Genomic DNA, 23037 nt, shown 5'->3' on the forward strand with positions numbered 1-23037 from the left:
TATTGTTTACCTCCCACCCTCCCAAAAGTACCCAAATAAAATGTTTAGTATAAAAAAAAAAACCATTACAATAAAAAAAAAAAAACATGTAAATATTTACCTAAGGGTCTAAACTTTTTAAATATCAATGTAAAGATGAAATATTTCTATATTTTTTTTATTTTAAACTTGTAAATAGTGATAGATGCAAAATGGAAAAAATGCACCTTTATTTCCAAATAAAATATTGTCGCCATACATTGTGATAGAGACATAATTTTAATGGTGTAATAACCGGGACATATGGACAAATACAATACGCGAGTTTTAATTATGGAGGCATGTATTATTTTAAAACTATAATGGCTGAAAACTGAGAAATAATGAATTTTTCCATGTTTTTCTTATTCTTCCTATTAAAATGCATTTACAGTAAAGTGGCTCTTAGCAAAATGTACCCCCCAAAAAAGCCTAATTGGTGGCGGAAAAAACAAGATATAGATCAGTGCATTGTGATAAGTAGTGATAAAGTTATAGGCTAATGAATGGGAGGTGAACATTTCTCACGTGAAAACGACGGAACCTGAATGGGTTAAGGGTGATATTTAACTTCACTTCTTTTTTCCCTGAAAACTATTCAACATCTACATAATAATACAAAAAGGACCATAAATATATTCTAACAGTCATATATAGGTAGGTGAAATTCTTATGAACCCTGCCACTGTAGAATGACTGGTATGTAGCCGAAGGCTAATCGGTAGCCTACTGTTCATATTCCCAGTATCATTATAGACACCCTGAAACCTGAATTAATTTCCCTTTTTTTTGTTACTATGCCTCAATCTGGTTTAGATAATTCTATAGTTTTGGCTTCTAGCATGCTGCAATATTACACTGGTTGGCTGCCCTTTGCAGCTCAGCACGTTGATTATTGTAATACATCAAGTTCCTGGTGAAGGATGTCAAGTGGATTTTGTTTTTAATATGTATCTGTTGTCATATAAATGTACTCTTGCAGTAGGTTTTGTTAAACGTTGAAAGCTCTACCTGATTGCAAATCGTGTTTTAAAATACTCTACTGCTTGAAAAAATAAAAAATAAAAAAGAATAAAAACAGTGTTATACTTCCAATGGCATTTACTGGCCCTGAAAGAGAGAAATGAGTCAGTGTGTGGCAACCATATAAAAAAGAAATGCTTTTATGTTTTTATATATATTATACATATTTGTCATGGTGAAAATCAGCATAAATCAACATATGTCAATTAATGTCAGTTGTTTCCCCACATTTCGTCAATTTAGTACTGTTTTAAACACAATAACTATTCAAAGATTAGTTGTCACTGTGCTTGAGGTGGATGCTAATTATAATTATGACTATTCTAAGAAACACATTTGAATATTATTTATATTTAAAGAAAAAAATGACATTGAAATAGTAAGTTAAATGGCAGAAAAGTTAGCATTGTAAATAACCTTTTTTTCTCCCCGAATTTTATATAGAATCAAGAGACAGCAGCAATTGCTATAGAGGGACTATCACAAGCTTTGAGTGACCCCGTAAGTATAATCATTGTAAATTACACCTTCCTCCCTACAGTGATGAAAAACAATAACCTACCTAACTTTAGCTAAATGGTACATTGTATGTGTATTGTCTAAATGTAGGTATGTTACTCTTTGTTCTGTTGCTGTAGTTCAATGGGATATTTACTTCATGATTTTCACCTATACTCATGTGGCATACAGTCAGGGGCGTAACTAGAAATCACTGGGCCCCCCTGCGAATATTTGGATGGGGCCCCCCCATAGGTGCCAAATAATCGTAATGGGGCAGCGTTTCACTGTAAATTAATTGTAAAGTGGGCAGCATTTTACCAGACAATCGTAATGTGGGCAGAGTTCACCAGAAAATCGTAATGTGGGCCAGAAAATCATAATGTGGGCAGAGTTCACCAGAGAATCGTAATGTGGGCAGCAGTTACCAGAAAATTGTAACGTGGGCAGCAGTCACCAGAAAATTGTAACGTGGGCAGCAGTCACCAGAAAATTGTAACGTGGACACCAGTCACCAGAAAATTGTAACGTGGACAGCATTCACCAGACAATCGTAATGTGGGCACTGCGTTCACCAGAATATCGTAATGTGGGCCAGAAAATCGTAATGTGGACAGAGTTCACCAGAAAATCGTAACGTGGACAGCATTCACCAGACAATCGTAACGTGGGCAGTGTTCGCCAGAAAATCGTAATGTGGGCCAGAAAATCGTAATGTGGGCAGCAGTCACCAGAAAATCGTAATGTGGGCAGCAGTCACCAGAAAATCGTAATGTGGGCAGCAGTCACCAGAAAATCGTAATGTGGGCAGCAGTCACCAGAAAATCGTAATGTGGGCAGCAGGCACCAGAAAATCGTAATGTGGGCAGCAGACACCAGAAAATCGTAATGTGGGCAGCAGTCACCAGAAAATCATAATGTGGGCAGCAGACACCAGAAAATCGTAATGTGGGCAGCAGACACCAGAAAATCGTAATGTGGGCAGCAGTCACCAGAAAATCCTAATGTGGGCAGCAGACACCAGAAAATCCTAATGTGGGCAGCAGTCAGTCACCAGAATATCGTAATGTGGGCAGCAGACACCAGAAAAAAAATGCCCCTGTAAAAAACATTCCTTACCTGTCAGGAGTCTCTCCAGGCCTCTCAGCTCCCCGACGATCCTCCTGTGCACTGCAGCACATCTCCCGCGCTGACAGGCACTGTGCAGGGCTACGGCAAGATGGCTGCCGAAGCCCTGTACTGGAGACACAAATAGTCATCTTGCCGTAGCCCTGCTCTGCCTGCCGGAGACTATGCAGACTATGCAGTGCAGGCTGCTGGAGCGGGGCTGCGGGGAATGAACTGGCGCAGCGTCTATCAGACGCTGCGGCCAGTTGAGCACCTTGCTGGGGGGTCCAGAGCAGCGCTCCCCCCGCGCACAGTGAGCGGGCCCCAGAGCAGCCCCGGGCCCCCCTGCAGCTGAGGGGGTCGCATCCCCGGTAGGTACGCCGGTGCATACAGTACAAGAGTAGAGTTACAGTTCATTCACAACTCCACACGATACAGTGACTGTAACATCACTCTTGCAATGCATGTTGTCACATGTGAGGACTGTCATATTCAGTATGTAGCCTCCAAAAACAGGCATTTAAAAGACATGGACAGGGAACATACACTCACTTAAAGGATTATTAGGAACACCATACTAATATGGTGTTTGACTCCTTTTTGCCTTCAGAACTGCCTTAATTATACGTAGCATTGATTCAACAAGGTACTGAAAGGCAGCATTCTTTAGAAATGTTGGCCCATATTGATAGGATAGCATCTTGCAGTTGATGGAGATTTGTGGGATGCACATCCAAGGCATGAAACTCCTGTTCCATCAGATTCCAAAGATGCTCTATTGGGTTGAGATCTGGTGACTGTGGGAGCCATTTTAGTACAGTGGACTTATTGTCATGTTCTTGAAACCAATTTGAAATGATTTGAGCTTTGTGACATGGTGCATTATCCTGCTTGAAGTAGCCATCAGAGGATGGGTACATGGTGGTCATGAAGGAATGGACATGGTCAGAAACAATGCTAAGGTGGCCGTAGCATTTAAACAATGCTGAATTGGCACTAAGGAGCCCAAAGTGTGCCAAGAAAACATCCCCCACACCATTACACCACCACCACCAGCCTGCACAGTGTTAACAAGGCATGATGGATCCATGTTCTCATTCTGTTTACGGCAAATTCTGACTCTATCGAGACTCATCAGACCAGGCAACATTTTACCAGTCTTCAATTGTCCAATTTTGGTGAGCTCGAGCAAATTTAAGCCTCTTTTTCCTATTTGTAGTGGAGATGAGTGGTACCCGTTGGGGCCTTCTGCTGTTGTAGCCCATCCACCTCAAGGTTGTGCGTGTTGTGGTTTCACAAATGCTTTGCTGCATACCTCGCTTGTAACAAGTGGTTATTTCAGTCAACGTTGCTTTTCTATCGGCTTGAATCAGTTGCCCCATTCTCCTCTAACCTCTAGCATCAACAAGGCATTTTTGCCCAGGCCAGGACTGCTGCAGCAGGACTGCTGCATACTAGTTTACCTTTTTCACACCATTCTTTGTAAACCCTAGAAATGGTTGTGCGGGAAAATCCCACTAACTGTGCAGATTGTGAAATACTCAGACCAGCCCGTCTGGCACCAACAACCATGCCACGCTCAAAATTGCTTAAATCACCTTTCTTTCCTTTTCTGACATTCAGTTTGGAGTTCAGGAGATTGTCTTGACCAGGACCACACCCCTAAATGCATTGAAGCAACTGCCATGTGATTGATTGATTGATTAGATAATTGCATTAATGAGAAATTGAACAGGTGTTCCTAATAATCCTTTAGGTGAGTGTATACAAGTCCTCCTAATATATCTAGGCAATTCAGGGACCACCATAATGGTAGTTTGGAAACTTGCTCTGTTCAGGGCATAGAACAAGTTATCCATTTGTTGATGATAGGTTTAAGATATTATACTGAAACATACTGGCTTTTTAACAATCGTAAATAATAATGCCAACATTTGTATAGCACTTTTCTCCTGCAGCCCGGAGCGTCTATGGTGCTAGCGCGTCTTATGGACTTTTTCGCCCAAACTGTCTCTATCTAAGCTACACTGCCCAGCTGCCCCACTAACTACACTGCACTACACTTCACTAACCCTTAATGCCTACCAACTACACTGACACTGCACTACACTACACCTCCAGTGGAAGATATGACCTGATTCTGCTGCTGTGCCCCTCTCCTCCTTGGTCTCGGGTCATCTGGCCACTGCACACTATGATGTGCCAGTTATCCGAGGGCAACGTCCTCCTGTAACGATCGGTGTAACACAGAGAGGGTCTGATTACCGGTGAACTGCAGTATCACCGAGAATACAGAATATACCCGATTATTGGTGATCTGCAGTATCACCGATAATCAGATATATCTACTAACCTCTGGACACCTGATGAACAAGTGAGTGTTTGTTGTTTAAATACAACAGTATACTTTGAGTACTTCTCCAGAAGTATGTTCCTTCCTCTGGCCTAGACTCTCCAGGGGGGAGGAGCTAGGCTGAGGGGAGGAAGGACAGAGCAAGAGTGACACCCGTGGGTGAGGGTGTCACTAACAGGTCTGTGAACTGCCTCTAACAGTAAGGCCAGTTCTCTGGGTCGGCAAGCCAGGTCGTTAACACACAGACAGATAAGGTACAGAATCAGGAGGCAGATACGGAATCCAATAAACAGACAGGGTTTGGCAACGGAGTATCAGAATAGCACAGTACAGAATCAGGAGGCCAATACAGAGTCCAGGAACGAGCAGAGATTGGCAACAGGGTAACAGAAATAGCGAGGTACAGAATCAGAGTTCAGAGGAATGGTCAGACAGGCAGAAGGTCATAACAAATAATACAGTTCAATATTCCTATTGCTAAGGTGTGAGCTCCTTGATGTCAACACCTTTGGAAACTATGCTAGAACACAGATACAGACAAGGTCTGAGTGCTACCACGTAGTGATCGCAACGGCAGACAACCAGAGAATGACCAGCACCCAGTATATATAGCAATAGCAAAGCGCTCTCCGGCGCCTCCCCTAAGTGCTGGACCAATGGCAGGTGGTGGAAATGTCAGCTGACCCGCCTGGTCAGCTGACCCTTTTCTGGCTGTCATATAAGCTCTGCCTCTCAGCGCGCGCACGCGTCCTTCTGAACCTGTGTGGACTAGCAGTCCCAGCCACACCAGACATGTCTTGCAATGTGACCACTGATTCAGGCGTGGGGACCGCCGCCCCGCTCTCTAGGCGAGCGGCGGTTTCCCCGCGTCCAGCCGCAATGCCATCTGCTTTGCCATGCGTACAATCTGCCACATCCAACGCGGACTCCACCGCTTTGCCCATGCGGCCTGCGGCGGTTTCTTCGCGTTGTGCCGCCATATTAGACGCGGAAACAGCCGCCTCACTCTAAGCCCTTGCGGCGGCTTTTCCGCGTTTCCTCACAGTACCCCCCCCCCCTGAGGAGTGGACTCCGGACAGCTCCTACCAGGCTTCTCAGGATGCAATGCGTGGAACTCCCTTCTTAATTTGTCAGCATGCATACGACATTCAGGTACCCAAGATCTCTCCTCAACACCATACCCTTTCCAATGAACCAGATATTGTACTGAGTTCTGAACTATGCGGGAGTCTAAAATCTTCTCTACTTCGTACTCAGGTTGGTCATCTATCATCACAGGAGGAGGAGGAGTGGGACCTACATGAACTGCTGGCTTAAGCAGGGACACATGAAAGGATCTTACGCCGCGCATACTGGCAGGGAGGTCAATGGCATAAGTGACATCGTTGATCTTTCTGGTTACTGGGAATGGACCCACATACCTGGGCCCCAACTTAGCTGAGGGCTGTTTCAAGGTCAAGTGACGTGTGGACACCCAGACTAAATCTCCTGGCAAAAACCTCCACTCTAAGGAACGTCTCTTGTCAGCTTGACCTTTTTGACTTTGAAACGGCTTCTCCAAATTATTTTTCACAATCCACCATATATCTTTAAATTACCTTTGCCAGGCCTCCAGAGCTGGAAACGGAGTGGAGGCAACTGGCAATGGGGAGAATTTAGGCAACTTCCCGGTCACTACCTGTAATGGACAAAATCCAGAAGAGGAACTTTTCAAATTATTGTGCGCAAATTCTGCGAAGGGTAAAAACTTAACCCAATCATTTTGCGCTTCTGCAACGTAACACCTCAAAAACTGTTCCAATGATTGGTTGACTCTTTCCGTCTGGCCATTGGTCTGTGGGTGGTAGCCCGACGAAAATGACAGTTCCATGCCCATTTGGTGACAGAATGCCCTCCAAAATCTGGAAACAAATTGGACTCCCCTATCTGACACGATGTTTTCCGTAATGCCATGCAATCGGAAAACGTGGATGATGAACAAATCGGCTAATTCCTGGGCCGAGGGGAGTCCTTTCAAGGGCACAAAATGGGCCATTTTACTAAAACGGTCGACTACCACCCAAATGACCGACATGCCCTCAGACCTGGGGAGCTCACCCACAAAATCCATGGATAAGTGAGTCCATGGTTCACTCGGGGTGGGCAAGGACTGCAATTTTCCCATAGGTGCCAGTCGGGAGGGCTTACTCCTCGCACACACCGCACACTCCCTAACAAACTCTTTACAATCGGCTGCCAGAGACGGCCACCAAGCGCATCTAGCTACAAGGTCCTGTGTTCTGGAGGCCCCAGGGTGTCCTGCATTCCTGTGTGAATGGAACATCTGCAAAATCTGAAGGCGAAATGGCAGTGGAATAAACATAACCCCTTTGGGCTTCCCCTCCGGGATGTCCTGCTGAAAAGGACCTAAAGTCTCTGTCCAATCTTCCCAAGTCTCAGTTGTAGCTAATACCAGTCTCTGTGGGACAATGGTCTCTGGGAGGGAGGGCTGTGCTGTCTCTGGCTCAAAGCATCTAGACAGGGCATCTGCCTTAATGTTTTTGCTCCCTGGGGTGTACGTAATTATAAATCTGAATCTCGAGAAAAATAATGACCATCGAGCCTGTCAGGGGCTTAATCTCTTGGCTCCCTCGATATATTCTAAATTTTTGTGGTCAGTGTAAACTGTAATCGTATGTTCTGCTCCTTCCAACCAATGACGCCATTCTTCAAAGGCCAATTTGATGGCCAGGAGCTCTCTGTTGCCTATATCGTAGTTTCTCTCTGCCGGAGAGAACCTACGAGAAAAATAGGCACATGGGTGCAATCTACCCTGCAATCCTGACCGCTGGGACAGCACAGCCCCTACCCCAACCCCTGAGGCGTCCACCTCAACAATAAAGGGATAGGAGGTGTCAACGTGTCTCAGGATGGGTGCAGAGCAAAACAAATCTTTCAGAGTGGAGAATGCATGCAAAGCCTCTGGATACCAGTGGGTAGTATCTGCCCCTTTCTCAGTGAGACTGGTGAGGGGTGCAATGACAGTGGAGTACCCCTTTATGAATCTTCTATAGTAATTGGCAAAGCCTAAAAATCTCTGAAGAGATTTTAACCCCACTGGTTGAGGCCATTCCAACACAGCAGAGACCTTGGCAGGATCTATAGACAGGCCCGAGGTGGAAATTATGTACCCTAAAAAGGTGACAAATGTTACCTCGAAGATGCATTTCTCCAATTTAGCGTAAAGCATGTTTTGTCTTAGTTTATCCAATACAAACTTGACATGTGTCCTGTGCTCAGAGAGGTTGTTGGAAAAAATAAGTATATCATCTAGGTAAACCAACACGAAAGTGCCCAATACCTCCCTGAATACTTCATTAATCAGTTCCTGAAAGACGGCCGGGGCGTTACACAGCCCGAAGGGCATCACCAAGTACTCGTAATGCCCGTCGGGTGTGTTAAAGGCCGTCTTCCATTCATCGCCCTTTCTGATCCGCACCAGGTTGTATGCACCCCGTAAATCCAATTTTGAAAAGATTTTTTAGCGTCGGTTATCTGTGTAAACAAGTGTAGAAGAAAAAAAAGAGGAAAACCGAGAGCCCCCAATAGTGTATTATTGTAGGTTTAAAATCATATGATTAATAATAGTGAGTTATACTCACAAGTGTGGGTTGCCGGACCAGGCAACCACTAGTATCACAGACGGGGAGATAAACCTGTCCCCGCTCAGGTTAAAAAGTCGCTCTCTGCGTAGAAGGAAAAAGAGGGGGGTGTCCACACCCATCCACCGAGTGGATATCACGTAATGAGAAAAAACAGAGGCGCCAATAGAATAAAAATGTACCAATTAAAACCAATTAAAATTGTGAGTGGCAGTGGTGGACATGCCTACCTCCAACAAAAAGGACCACTATGATGGTTAGCAATATAAATTTAATCAATTTAGTACTCCAATAATAACAATAAGTTTGCAACGCGTTTCATGGGACCCAAGCCCGCTTCCTCAGGCAAAAACACATACAATCAGGAGTAACTGAAACAAACAGGAAGGGGGGAGGGGAACATAAACACAGGGAACTCATAAAACCTTGAAAGGAAAAATAAAATACGATACGAAGATTGCTCATCTTAGGACCAAAAAATAAAGGTCCGTACATCAAATCTGCATCTAGACATATACATATACATATAAAACTTGGTTTGTCAGTGGCCAATGGCCCTAGAATTGGTCTGTCTTGAAGACCTCTGAATAGTAGAACACAAAACGTTTATACCTCATGGTAAAAGGTATCTTTATATAGGGTCGTATATGGGGTCCCTTAGGTGAGATGATTAGTTGGGTGAGGGAGCAGGGGATGGGGGTGAGGGAGGGGCAGGGGTGCGGGCCCCAAGAGGAGGAGGTAAGGGAGGGGTGAGGGAGCGGGCTCCAGAAGTGTTTGCGTAGGGGGGAAGGAGGGGGGGATATGGGGAAAGGTTGAAAAAGGAGAGATAGAGAGGGGTGGGGGAAGGGGGGGAAAATGGCAGGGTTGTGTCGGTATTTGAGGGGGGAGGAAAAAAGGGGGGGGGGGGAAAGCAATGGGGAGACCCTCTTTGGGATCCACATTATCCAGCATAATCATGTTATAACCTGAAACCTGCAACCATGCATATATATCTCTCAATGTCTGTATGTATACCAATATACTCATTATCAACAGAGCTTAAGGTTAGGTCAACATTTGCACATCACTCTATTATACTCTGCCCGCCCATATCATTATATATGGGGTTAGGTATGAGTGTCCCCTCGTTTTTTCACATTGTATAGGTGAGATAGAAATAAGGAATAAAATAGTAGTAAAGATAAATATAAACAGTTCTTACCCAGGTAGTAGTCTGTACTAGCGTGGCGTCTCTGCTGCGGATGGACGCCACGCCAGCTACTATATACTTTCCCTGATACGAGCGGCAAGTGTGGGTGGGCGGAGCTTGCAGTACGTGGAGAACGACGCTGTCCGCCGCCAGCCCATTGGTTGCTGGCCGTGGGCGGAAATGCGTCATCTAAGGGCACAGTGCCGGTGCCGCCATATTGCTTATGGTCAAAGCAGTCCGCTGTTGAGCGGAGAGATAGTATTGTAACAGCCAAACCTGTGGTTACTATCAAATGGTTACATAAGAGGAAATAAAGTGATGATTATTAGAACTAAATGAATATGGAAATTGTAATAGTTGCTCGTGTACTTCCTAGATGGGACATTAGGTTGTCATTTAGAGGGACCTATGATCGCGCCTGGCACTTTGTGCTCCCACTAGTGGTCAAATTCTAGATTACTTCAAAATGACAGGGTAGATTTACTTAGGTGCCTCTACATTAGGAATAACAGGGTGGGTTTTCATCTGCCTTGATTCCCAGAGGGCGATATATGTTCATGTAGTCATCTATATGTCAATCATAGAGAATGATGTTATAACAATAGTATTCAAATGATTGAAATAATTAAGAACCAGAAGCTAATTAATTTTGCTTCAGATAACCATAAATAATAAAAATAAAAGGGAATAATAAACCCAGATGGTGAAATATAAAATCTTAAATATATAATATATTACATAAAAAATTATTATTAAACACATGTGAACATGTATATATATATAAAAAATTCTAAAAAGAGAGCGACATATGAGAAACCTCAATGGGATGTGTAAAAATTGTGTTGAAGTTGAGGGGTTGTGTATGTACACGAAAAAATTGTTGAGGTTAATAAATTGGGCCCTAGGTGGTGGGTGTGTAAAAATCGGTTTCCCTCTAATTGTCTAATGTAAATGAATAATGGCCTGATGGAAACCGTGATGTGCATATGTGTATACACATATCTGTGTATACACACTGCTACATAATCAGAGCCCATAGCTAGAGTTGATGGGATAGATGATAGATTCCCTTAAGACCTCAGTAATATTTCTGTTATGTACTAGATCAAAATGTCTAGATAGACTGTGTGTGGCCAGCCCATTCAGAATATTCCGTCTGTGTTGTCTAATTCTATCTCGTAGTTGCTGGCTTGTGCGTCCTACATATTGTTTTTTGCATGGACATGTGGCTACATAGATCACCAATCTCGATTCACAATTTATGTGTTTTTTGATTGGAAAGATTCTCTCATTACTTGTTGCTATTAGGTGATCAGTCTTGTTTATGAATGTGCAGGCTAAGCAGCGTGTTTTGTTGCAAGCACAGGAGCCTATTGGTAACGGTGGTGTCTTGGTTGCTGTCCTAATTTTGCTTGGTGCTAATAAATTCCGGAGATTGGGGGCTCTGCGGTATGTCATAATAGGTTTTTTTGGGATGCATCCTTGTAGGAATGGATCCTGCTGTAGGATTTCCCATCTATGGGTCAAGATATTTTTGATATTTGTATGTTGGGCATTGTATTTTTCTCATCTGTGTAAACAAGTCATCCATAAAGGGCAACGGGTAGCGGTTCTTTACTGTGATTTTATTCAGGTCCTGGTAATCAATGCAAGGCCGCAGGCCTCCGTCTTTTTTCTTAACAAAAAAGAAACCTGCGTCAGCAGGTGACCAGGAAGGGTGAATTAACCCTTTGGCTAAATTTTCACGAATGTATTCCTGCATGGCTACTTTCTCTGGACCAGACAAATTGTAAAGATGGCCCCTAGGGGGCATACAACCTGATCGGAGATCAATGGGACAATCAAAGGGGCGATGTGGAGGTAACTTGTCTGCAGCCTTGGGACAGAACACATCAGAATACTCGGAATATTGTACTGGTACCCCCTCCAACTGGATCCTGGTCTCGCCCAGTGTCACTCTCCCTAAACACTGCTGAAAACAGTGGGTTGACCAGCTAGTTAGCTGACCGGTAGCCCAATTAATCTGTGGAGAGTGTAAGTGCAGCCATGGCATGCCAAGGATGACTGTGGAGGTGGTCATGTGTAACACAAAAAACTGTAGTCTCTCTTTATGTAACACCCCTTTAGTGACTTCCACCTCTGGTGTCTGGGACAGCGGATGATCACTTTGCAGGGGGGAATCATCTACTGCCGTAACCTGAATGGGTGGTTTTACTGGGGTGAACGGAATACCCAATTTCTTTGCAAATTCAAAATCCATAAAATTAGCTGCAGAGCCTGAATCAACAAAAGCCTCAGTAACCTCGGTTTTATCTTCCCATGTGACTGTACAGGGAAGAAGTAACCGTTTATCTACTAGGGGTAAAATCTGCGTGCCTAGGGTGCTACCCCCTACAACTCCTAGGCGATAGCGTTTCCCGGCTTGTTAGGACAATTACGTACTCTATGACCCCCTCTGCGCAGTAAAGACACAGCCGCTCAGACATCCTGCGTCTTCGCTCCACTTGGGATAGCTTCGACCGACCAATTTGCATTGGTTCGGGTGGAGGCGAGACAGGAGGAGGTGGAGTTACTGGAGGTGCAGCGTAGGACACCATTCTTACATGACTACTACCCCGGGTCTGTTTTTGATAGCGCAGTCTGCGATCGACTCGAATGGCAGATGAAATGGCCTCATCAAGTGTCTTAGGTTCAGGCAGACTTAACATGAGATCTGAAACCTCATCCAACAACGCTGATAAAAAGCAATCTAATAGGGCATAGGTGTCCCACCTGGCTGAAACTGACCACCTCCTAAATTCAGCTGCGTAATCTTCGACCGGATCCCTGCCTTGACGCAAGAGCTTGAGCTTCCGCTCTGAGGTCGCGGCAAGGTCTGGGTCATCGTAAATTACTGCCATGGCTTTAAAAAATTCATCCACTGAAGAGAGGGCCAAATCCCCGGTGGGCAAACTGTATGCCCACGTCTGAGAATCGCCTGATAACAAAGTCTTGATGAATGTGACCCTTTGGGCCACAGTTCCTGAAGATCGGGGTTTCAACTCAAAATAAGATAACACTCTACTTCTAAAATTTTGGAAGTCTGATCTGTGACCAGAAAATTTCTCAGGTACAGGCAAACGCATGTCAGAGCTAGGAGGGGATCGCACCTCATTCACTGCTGTCTGGAGGGTTTGTAAAGAACCAGACAAGGCTTCAATCATAGTCTTGTGACTACCCAGCACTTGATTGATGTTGTCCACCGAAGTGGCAAGTGCGCCCAAACGATCAGTGTGTGCGTCCATTTGTATTTTTTGGTCTGCCGTTCTGTACCGATCGGTGTAACACAGAGAGGGTCTGATTACCGGTGAACTGCAGTATCACCGAGAATACAGAATATACCCGATTATTGGTGATCTGCAGTATCACCGATAATCAGATATATCTACTAACCTCTGGACACCTGATGAATAAGTGAGTGTTTAGATGCAACAGTATACTTTGAGTACTTCTCCAGAAGTATGTTCCTTCCTCTGGCCTAGACTCTCCAGGGGGGAGGAGCTAGGCTGAGGGGAGGAAGGACAGAGCGAAAGTGACACCCGTGGGCGAGGGTGTCACTAACAGGTCTGTGAACTGCCTCTAACAGTAAGGCCAGTTCTCGGGGTCGGCAAGCCAGGTCGTTAACACACAGACAGATAAGGTACAGAATCAGGAGGCAGATACGGAATCCAATAAACAGACAGGGTTTGGCAACGGAGTATCAGAATAGCACAGTACAGAATCAGGAGGCCAATACAGAGTCCAGGAACGAGCAGAGATTGTCAACAGGGTAGCAGAAATAGCGAGGTACAGAATCAGAGTTCAGAGGAATGGTCAGACAGGCAGACGGTCATAACAAATAATACAGTTCAATATTCCTATTGCTAAGGTGTGAGCTCCTTGATGTCAACACCTTTGGAAACTATGCTAGAACACAGATACAGACAAGGTCTGAGTGCTACAACGTAGTGATCGCAACGGCAGACAACCAGAGAATGACCAGCACCCAGTATATATAGCAAAGCGCTCTCCGGCGCCTCCCCTAAGTGCTGGACCAATGGCAGGTGGTGGAAATGTCAGCTGACCCGCCTGGTCAGCTGACCCTTTTCTGGCTGTCATATAAGCTCTGCCTCTCAGCGCGTGCACGTCCTTCTGAACCTGTGTGGACTAGCAGTCCCAGCCACACCAGACATGTCTTGCAATGTGACCACTGATTCAGGCGCGGGGACCGCCGCCCCGCTCTCTAGGCGAGCGGCAGTTTCTACGCGTCCAGCCGCAATGCCATCTGCTTTGCCATGCGTACAATCTGCCGCATCCAACACGGACTCCACCGCTCTGCCCATGCGGCCTGCGGCGGTTTCATCGCGTCGTGCCACCATGTTAGACGCGGAAACAGCCGCCTCACTCTGAGCCCTTGCGGCGGCTTTTCCGCGTTTCCTCACACCTCCACACATCAGGACCCCAGCCACTGTGTCCCTCTTCCCCACAGTCTCCGTCTACAGGCTGCACCCACCACACATCCTTCTGCTGTATACATGTTTCCACCATCCTTTCTGGTTACAGCATCCTTCCTCAGCACTTAGTTACTGTTTCCCTTTTACTGCACATAAACATCATGCATGACCCTGGTGCACATGGACCTTAAAAATTCAGGAATCCACCTGGAGTCCTGGACCCTGTTGGTGGTGGCGGAGAAGGCAGTCAAGCGGCCTGCGGGCAGAGGTGCTGTGTGGGGAGCGACTTAGTCTTGGGGCAGGCAGTCACACGGCGTGCAGGCAGAGATGCTGTGTGTGGGGACTGACTTAGTCTTGGGGCGGGCAGTAGCCCTCCAGGATCCAGTCCTCATTCATTTTGATAAAGGTGAGGTACTGAACACTTTTGTGACTTAGGCGACTTCTCTTCTCAGTGACAATGCCTCCAGCTGCGCTGAAGGTCCTTTCTGACAGGACGCTTGAGGCAGGGAAAGACAGAAGTTGGATGGCAAATTGGGACAGCTCTGGCCACAGGTCAAGCCTGCGCACCCAGTAGTCCAAGAGTTCATCGCTACTCACAGTGTCTACATCCACACTTAAGGCCATGTAGTCGGCTACTTGCCAGTCCAGGCGTTGGTGGAGGGTGGATCTGGAAGGGCTAAGGCGAGGCGTTTGACTAAAGAATTTCCGCATGTCCGACATCACCATGAGATCGCTGGAGTGTCCTGTCCTTGCCTGTGTGGACATGGGAGAAGGATTACTGGCAGTGGTACCTTTATTGCGTTGTGCTGTGACATAACCCTTAAACACATTGTAAAGCATAGTTGCCAGCTTGCTCTGCAAGTGCTGCATCCTTTCTGCCTTCAGGTGAGTTGGTAACATGTCCGCCACTTTGTGCCTATTCCGAGGGTCTAGTAGCGTGGCCACCCAGTACAGCTCATTCCCCTTGAGTTTTTTTTATACGGGAGTCCCTCAACAGGCTGGACAGCATGAAAGACGCCATCTGCACAAAGTTGGATCCAGACGTACTATCCATCTCCTCTTGCTCTTCCTCAGTGACGTCAGGTAAGTCCTCCTCCTCCCCCAGCCACAAACAATACCACGGGAAGGTTGATCAGCACAAGCCCCTGTGATGCCTGCTGCGGTTGTTCTTCTGCCGCCGCCTTCTCCTCCTCCAAAGAGGCACCTTCCTCATCAGCCAAGTCTGACTACTCTTCCCCACATGACTCTTCCTCCTCTTCCTCCTCCCCCCTCTATGCTGCTGCAGGTGTTGAGGAATCATCTGGTTCTGATGAGAATTGATCCCACAATGCTTCCTCCCATAACTGTTCCTCTTCACGCTCCTCCACAGCTTGATCCACCACTCTACAAATGGTACGCTCCAGGAAGTAAGCATACGGGATCAAGTCGCTGATGGTGCCTTCACTGCGACTCACCAGGTTGGTCACCTCCTCAAAGGGCCGCGTGAGCCTGCATGCATTTCGCATGAGTGTCCAGTTGTTGGGCCAGAACATCCCTATCTCCTCAGACTGTGTCCTTCTACTGTAGTTGTATAGGTACTGGGTGACGGCTTTCTCCTGTTCTAGCAGGCGAGAGAACATAAGGAGGGACGAATTCCAGTGAGTCGAGCCATTGCAAATCAGGCGTCTCACTGGCAACTTGTTTCTCCGCTGAATGTCCGCAAAGCGTGCCATGGCCGTGTAAGACCGCCTGAAATTCCCACACAACTTCCTGGCCTGCTTCAGGACGTCCTCTAAGCCTGGGTACTTTGACGAAACTCTTTGAATGACTAGATTCAGTACATGTGCCCTGCAGGGTACATGTGTCAGCTTTCCCAATTTTAAAGTGGAAATGAGATTGCTGCCGTTGTCACACACCACATTGCCAATCTCCAGCTGGTGCGGGGTCAGCCACTGATCCACCTGTTTGTTAAGAGCAGCCAGGAGAGCTGGTCCAGTGTAACTCTACGCTTTGAGGCAAGACATGTCTAAAATGGCGTGACACCTTCGTACCTGGCACGCAGCATAGGCCCTGGGGAGCTGGGGCTGTGTAGCTGGAGAGGAGATCGCAGCACCAGTAGAGTTGAACTGCCACCCAGCCAAGGAGGAGGAGGATGACGACAGCGAAGAGGATGTAGCAGGAGGAGAGGAGGTGGCAGGAGGCCTGCCTGCAAGCCGCGGAGGTGTCACAAGTTGGTATGCTGCACAGCCACGTACTCCCTGCTTGCCATCGGTCACCAGGTTGACCCAATGGGCTGTGTAAGTAATGTACCTGCCCTGACCGTGCTTGGCAGACCAGGCATCCGTGGTCAGGTGGACCGTTGACCCAACGCTGTGTGCCAGAGATGGCACCACTTGCCTCTTAACTTCATGGTACAGTTTGGGTATCACCTTTTTAGATAAATAATTGCGGCCTGGCATCTTCCACTGCGGTGTCCCAATGGCCACAAATTTATGGAAGGCCTTAGAGTCCACCAGCTGGTATGGTAACAGCTGGCGAGCTAACAGTTCCGCCAAGCCAGCTGTCAGACGCCGGGCAAGGTGGTGACTGGCAGAAATTGGCTTCGTCCGCTCAAAGATTTCCTTCACAGACACCTGGCTGCTGTGGGCAGAGAAGCAGGAACCGCTCAAGGTCAGAGGCGGAGTGGAGGAGGATGGCTGTGAAGGTGCAAGGGAGAAAGCGGCTGAAGATGCGGCACCTGAAGGAGGAAGAAGAGAAAGAGGGTGGCTTTTCTTTTGTGTGCTGCTTTTCCTCTGGTGCTCTTCCATTGCAGTGTGTGCCTTTTCTCCATGTGCCTTCTTAAGGCAGTTGTCCCTACGTGGGTGTTGGCCTTTCCACGGCTCAATGAAGGCAGAGAGAACAGATGGCATTGCTCTGATCTACGGCAGACACACTAAAAAATTTCCAAACCGCTGAGCCACCCTGGGGTGATGGCACTATGGTGGCATCAGCAGCTGACGTTGAAGGGCATGTTGGCTGGATGTCCATAGGTGTCGATACATGGCCCCGGACACTGCCACCAGCTGTGTCTGACGACGAGCTCCCCCTGCTTCTTTCAGGTACTCGTCTCCTCCTACTCCTCTCTGACTGTCCCCCTGTTCATCTCCTCTATTGGGAACATACGTGGCATCCGTATCATCGTCATCATCATAATCATCCTGCCCAGCTTCGCTTGCCTCAGACACCTCCAAAACTGCACCAACAGCAGATACTTCTTCATTCTCCTCCTCACATGTTACGACCATAGTGTCACGTAACTCAGACATAAGAGGTGGTGTAACTTGCTTAGCGCCTTCATCTGGTTGTAACAATAATGGCTGTGCATCAGTGATTTCCTCACCAAATAACTCCTGCCAACTGTCAAATGTAGTGGATGTGGTACTTGGAGTAGCGCTGGTGGCTGCGGAAGATGAGGTGTTCTGTGTTAAACAGTCAACCACGTCCTGACAATGTTGAGAGTTGATGGGATGTGCCTTCTTCTGAGCACTGTACTTTGGTCCAGGGCTGCACGAAATCACATCAGCACGACCTCGCACAGACCTGCCGGGAGGCCTTCCTCTGGGTCTGCCTCTACCTCTGCCTCTACCTGTTTTGTCCGTTTTGTCCATATCGGGGGGGATGAAGTTAAAGGTATGCACTGACTTGACTAATACAATGTGCAGTCACATAGGTGCAGATAACTGGTATGCACAGAGTGGTATATCACACTGTGTGCACTCACATAGGTAGGTGGGTGCACTGTGAACAACAGGTAGGTATATGCAGTGATGGGTATTACAATGTGCACCTGTCACACACAGACAGGCACCAGACAGGCACAGTGACACTGCGTGCACTCACGTAGGTAGGTGGGTGCATTGTGAACAACAGGTAGGTATACGCAGTGATGGGTATTACAATGTGCACCTGTCACACACAGCCAGGTACCGGATAGGCACAGTGACACTGCGTGTGCTCACATAGGTAGGTGGGTGATGCAATGATGGGTATTACAATGTGCACCTGTCACACACACACACAGGTGCAATGATGGGTATTACAATGTGCACCTGTCACACACACACAGGTACCGGACAGGCACAGTGACACTGCATGCGCTCATGTGGGTGCACTGAAGTTAATAACAGGTATTAGGTAAGGTATTTGCAGTGATGGGTATTATAATGTGCACCTGGCACAGCAGTAATTATACCACCAAGGGGCCAAAGGCCAGCTGTGACTGACTGACAGGGCTGTATATAATGCAAGTGGGCCACACACAAAAAAAAATAGATCACAAAAACAAGATTAGCTTTCAAAAGAGCTGTTGAGGGGTGCTTTTTAGCAATAAGAATCAGAAAGGAGCAAGCTAAGAAGCCTACAAGAGCCTAACTAAGCTTTCCCTATAGGTCTCTGTACAACAGCTCTCCCTTCTCTAATTAATGCAGGCACACGAGTGAGGGAAAAGCCTGACGCTGCCTGCCTTTTATAAGGCGGGGGTGTGGCTCAAGGAGGGAGTGTAGCCTGATTGGCTACAATGTGCCTGCTGACTGTGATGTACAGGGTCAAAGTTGACCCTCATGATGCACTATGGGGCAAACTGAACTGCCGGAAAAGTTTGCGGTTCTCCGCGATCGCGAACCCCGGAAGTTCACCGGCGAACCGTTCAGGCCATCTCTGCTTGTTGCTAGCTGTCTGGCCTTGAATAACTGGTAACCCTAATTTTGTTTTCTAAGGTATTAGGGCAAACATTATTTTGTATCATTAATGCTACACATACAATTACCAATCTCATACATTTATTTTCAGTTCAAGTTTGCTTAAAGGCTTCATAAAACTTAATTTATCAATTTACCTTTAGATATAACTGTATAATCATTTGGAATGGCCCTTCCTTAAAACATTATACACATTTTTGCCATTTTATGTTGACTGTAGGATAATGGTGCATCTCTAAACCTTGAAGAAAAACAGATTAGTCAATAACTATCTTTGTTGGTAAAATTACTTTTATCATGCAAAATGAGCGTATAACTAGTGTTATGTTAGATGTGGTGTTAAGGTATGCTGTGGCCTGGGGTCCCAACTTTGAATATAGATTCCAGTGTTCTAACAAAATATATATTGATGAATTAGTTAGATGTATTGATGTCACAGACAATTGCAGTCTTGTAGCCTTGTAGTCCGATGGTTTATTGATGAGTTCTCTCTGTAAGACTGGACTAGCAATGGTGTATAATTTATACAATTTGGGCAAATCTCTTATTCCTTTAGTGCAATTCCGTTTCTCTTTTGACTAATTCTCATTTCTCTTTATTATTTTTTTTTGTATATTATACCATATATGTTCTATACAAAATGTATAAAAGCCAATTTAAAAAAAAAATAAATGAAAAAGACATTAACTCTGCATGGGTGAATTAAATAATAATAAACAGTACGCTCTCTGAGCTCTGTTGGTTACACCAAGCCAAAAACGAAGCAAAGGAGAAAAGGGATGTCTTGGAAGAACGAATTAAGTAAACATCTTCAATAAAAGACTGTTACAAACTGAAACACAAAAACCCTTAATGGGTGATGAATGTCTCTAAAAGTCAACTATTAAAGCTGGGTCTTTAATTTAAAAAAAAAAAAAAAAACTTGACTTCTGCATGTGTACTATTTTAAAGTAGAGATGATCAGGGTAATTTTAGTAATTGTAGCATTAATTAAGTAGTATCAAAGCACTTAAGATTTAGTGATTAGTTTTGCTACAAGAGAAAATATGTAGGCATAATCGATACAAAAAATGTAAATACATAACCTGTTCTTGACATTGGGACAAGCATGGTTTGCAAGTTCTACCCGCTATTGCAGTATATTTTCAAACGCATGTTTTCTTTAGCCTGCTGCCTTGAAAGATCACACAAATATGCTATTTCTGTTCCTGAAAAGAAAGTGTCTTGTCCTCAGTTTTAAATGACTTACCAGAAGGTTTTCTACAACTTATTGTGCCGACAAAAATAATCAAGTTCTTTCTTAGCATAGTTGTTTATTTTTTCATAAAAGTGGACCGAAACTCAGAACTAACTCTCTGCTCTAAAAGATTAGGCATAGCATGATAACCATTAGGGAACTAAAATTCTTCATTACTTACAGGGAGCACAGAAAGGGTTAAAACATTTGTGTTTTCCTATCCAGGCAGCAGAGCTGGCAGCACTGTGAGTCACAACTACTGATAAGGGACTCCTATGGATAATTACACTCTGATGTAGTTTACGAAATAATCACAGCTCAGTGCAGTTATTTCTACAGCATTTATATGTGGAATAAATACTTTTAATTGTGTGCTATGCAAGAGTTCGGGTCAGCTTTAAAGGACTACCGAGGCCACAATGAAGAAAATTACACTGTACCTTTTTATTAGCAGAATCCACGGAGGACGTCCTGCACGTCCCCCGCTCCATTCCGTCGTCAATGCAGGCCTTTCCGTTCCCCCAGGGCATGGCCCGACCCCACCGAACGGGTCACATCGATTTCACCTGTAAGATGGCCGCAGCCTCGATCTGTAGCTGCGCAGTACGCTTTGGCGTGAGTGCGGCTGTGAAGCCTTTAGCCCGCCTCCCGCCGCGTAGTCGGTCCCGGCATGCTCCCCAAGCGTACGTCGGGCGCACTCACATCACTGCGCAGTCACACTTGCGGCAAAGTGTACTGCGCAGCCGCGGATCAAGGCGGCGGCCATCTTCGAGGTGGAATCGATGCGACCCGTTCGGTGGGGTCGGGCCATGCCCTGGGGGAACGGAAAGGCCTGCATTGACGGCAGAACAGAGCGGGGGACGTGCAGGACACCCTCCGTGGATTCTGCTAATAAAAAGGTATAGTGTAATTTTCTTCATTTTGGCCTCGGAAGTCTTTTAAAGTGACTGTATTATCTTTGGATCTGTCAGTCAAGATATTAATCACTTCAGATGAATTTTCAGGCTTTAAGGGACACATACATACACTATGAGATGTTCCCAGCAGATTTGATAACTGTGCTCAAATCTACAGTAGATTGTTACCCAATATGCTGCATGGCTCAAATAATTGTAATCAATATGTAACAGGAATTAACCAAAATTACTGATTGGAAGAACTTTTTTTTGCGGGTAGAAGCAAGGTGGGAGGGCTAGAGCCTGTAATGTGTGTCCCTGCTCATGCTGCTCCCTGCGGACCAAAGCAGAGTAATAGCACAGCACTCACACTTATCTCTCCAGCTGGTGCCCCCCCCCCCCTTTCTGTACTGCTAAATCAAACTCATAGGGCCTGTTTCCACTACATGCGTTTTTTATCATACAGAAAAATTATGGATGGCATGTTGGAGATTTCTGCATCAGATTCTGGATGCAGAAAAACAGACTCCAATGAATGCCTATGGGCCTGTTTCCACTAACGTTTTAATTGTATGGGAAATGGATGTATGATGCAAAAATCTGCATCAGAAAAATTGTGTTTACTGAAAATAGGCCCATAGGCATTCATTGGAGTCAGTTTTTCTGCATCCAGAATCCATGTGTAGTGGAAACAGGCCCTAAATAGCCACATGCAGAAATCTGGATGCAGAAAAACTGATGCAGAACTGATGCAGAATTAGCGGAAATAGGTCTTAAGTGACCTGGTACCAGTGTACAGGAAGGGGCATGCCAGCTGGATAAACTGAGTATAAGAGAACACAAAGGAAGGGGCATGCCAGCTGGATATGCTGAGTATAAGAGAACTTCGCTGTGTTAATAATATGGGGCTCTGGGGATCATGCAATGGCAGCATCAGCTGTTTTATTGATTAGTAATAGATTTCATGCTAAAATTCATTAAAAAAATAATGTACAAAAATGATTTTTATTTAATTCCTAGTCCCTTAACACTTAGTAATTTCCCCCTTAAGTTTTTTTAAGCAACGCCCTCTTGAAAAGTCAAAAATGATGGCGCAGTTAATTAAAATGATCACTAATGTTATAAAAGAACCATTCATTATATTTGTTAATGTTTTAACTATATAGTAATGGGTAGCTAACTTATTAGTGGGAACTGCTAACTTGCAAAAACAAATTGGCCACTATTCAATTAACTTTTTCTCTTGCGTTTTCTCCTAGGGGATGTTTTCACACCTTGTCAATAAAATGCCTTTTAAGCCACCTGGAAGCAAAAAAAACAACACACTAAGTACATTTGGTATTACTTTTTAACCTACTTTTTGATACTTTTTCAACTGGAAAGTGGTAACAAGTTATTTTATAAGGAAAATGAAAAAATATCTCCTAGGACAGTGGTCCTCAAACTAAGGCCCGCGGGCCGAGTGCGGCCCCTAAAGCTTTTTTACCCGCCCCCCACACTCAAAATGTATTACTTATAGATGCGGTCTGCTTCGTATTTAAATATTGGTGGCCCACATATAGAATAGCAGTTCTGGCACCAACCTTCCACATGGAAGCCAGAAAGCAGTCATTCGCTGGCTTCTGGGTTGTGCTGCAGGATTTTGTAGGCCACTGGGTGACGTTATGGCTCACATATCACTTTCTATGCTAGGGTCACGATATCTGCACTGTATTGGTGGAATAATAGCTGCACATGCTACGTTGGAGGGCATACTACTTGCACATGCAGTGGTAGAGTGCATACTATCTGCACATGCAGTGGTAGAGTGCATACTATCTGCACATGCTGTGGTAGAGTGCATACTATCTGCACATGTTGTGTTGATGGCATAATATTTGTACTTGCT

At 45.5% G+C, this 23037-nt stretch overlaps 1 long non-coding RNA gene across 1 annotated transcript in view; it reads left to right on the plus strand.

The window, feature by feature from the left end:
- The window catches only part of LOC137503815 (uncharacterized), an 89587-nt gene extending 67109 nt beyond the window's left edge, over positions 1–22478 (plus strand). Inside the window, exons 2-3 of the long non-coding RNA XR_011019344.1 lie at positions 1486–1542; positions 22409–22478. This is a non-coding gene — a long non-coding RNA (uncharacterized lncRNA). The remainder of the gene's footprint in view (positions 1–1485; positions 1543–22408) is intronic.
- Positions 22479–23037: the final 559 nt, after the last annotated feature.

The sequence above is a fragment of the Hyperolius riggenbachi genome, chromosome 4 (assembly GCF_040937935.1).
Source record: "Hyperolius riggenbachi isolate aHypRig1 chromosome 4, aHypRig1.pri, whole genome shotgun sequence".
NCBI lineage: Eukaryota > Metazoa > Chordata > Amphibia > Anura > Hyperoliidae > Hyperolius > Hyperolius riggenbachi.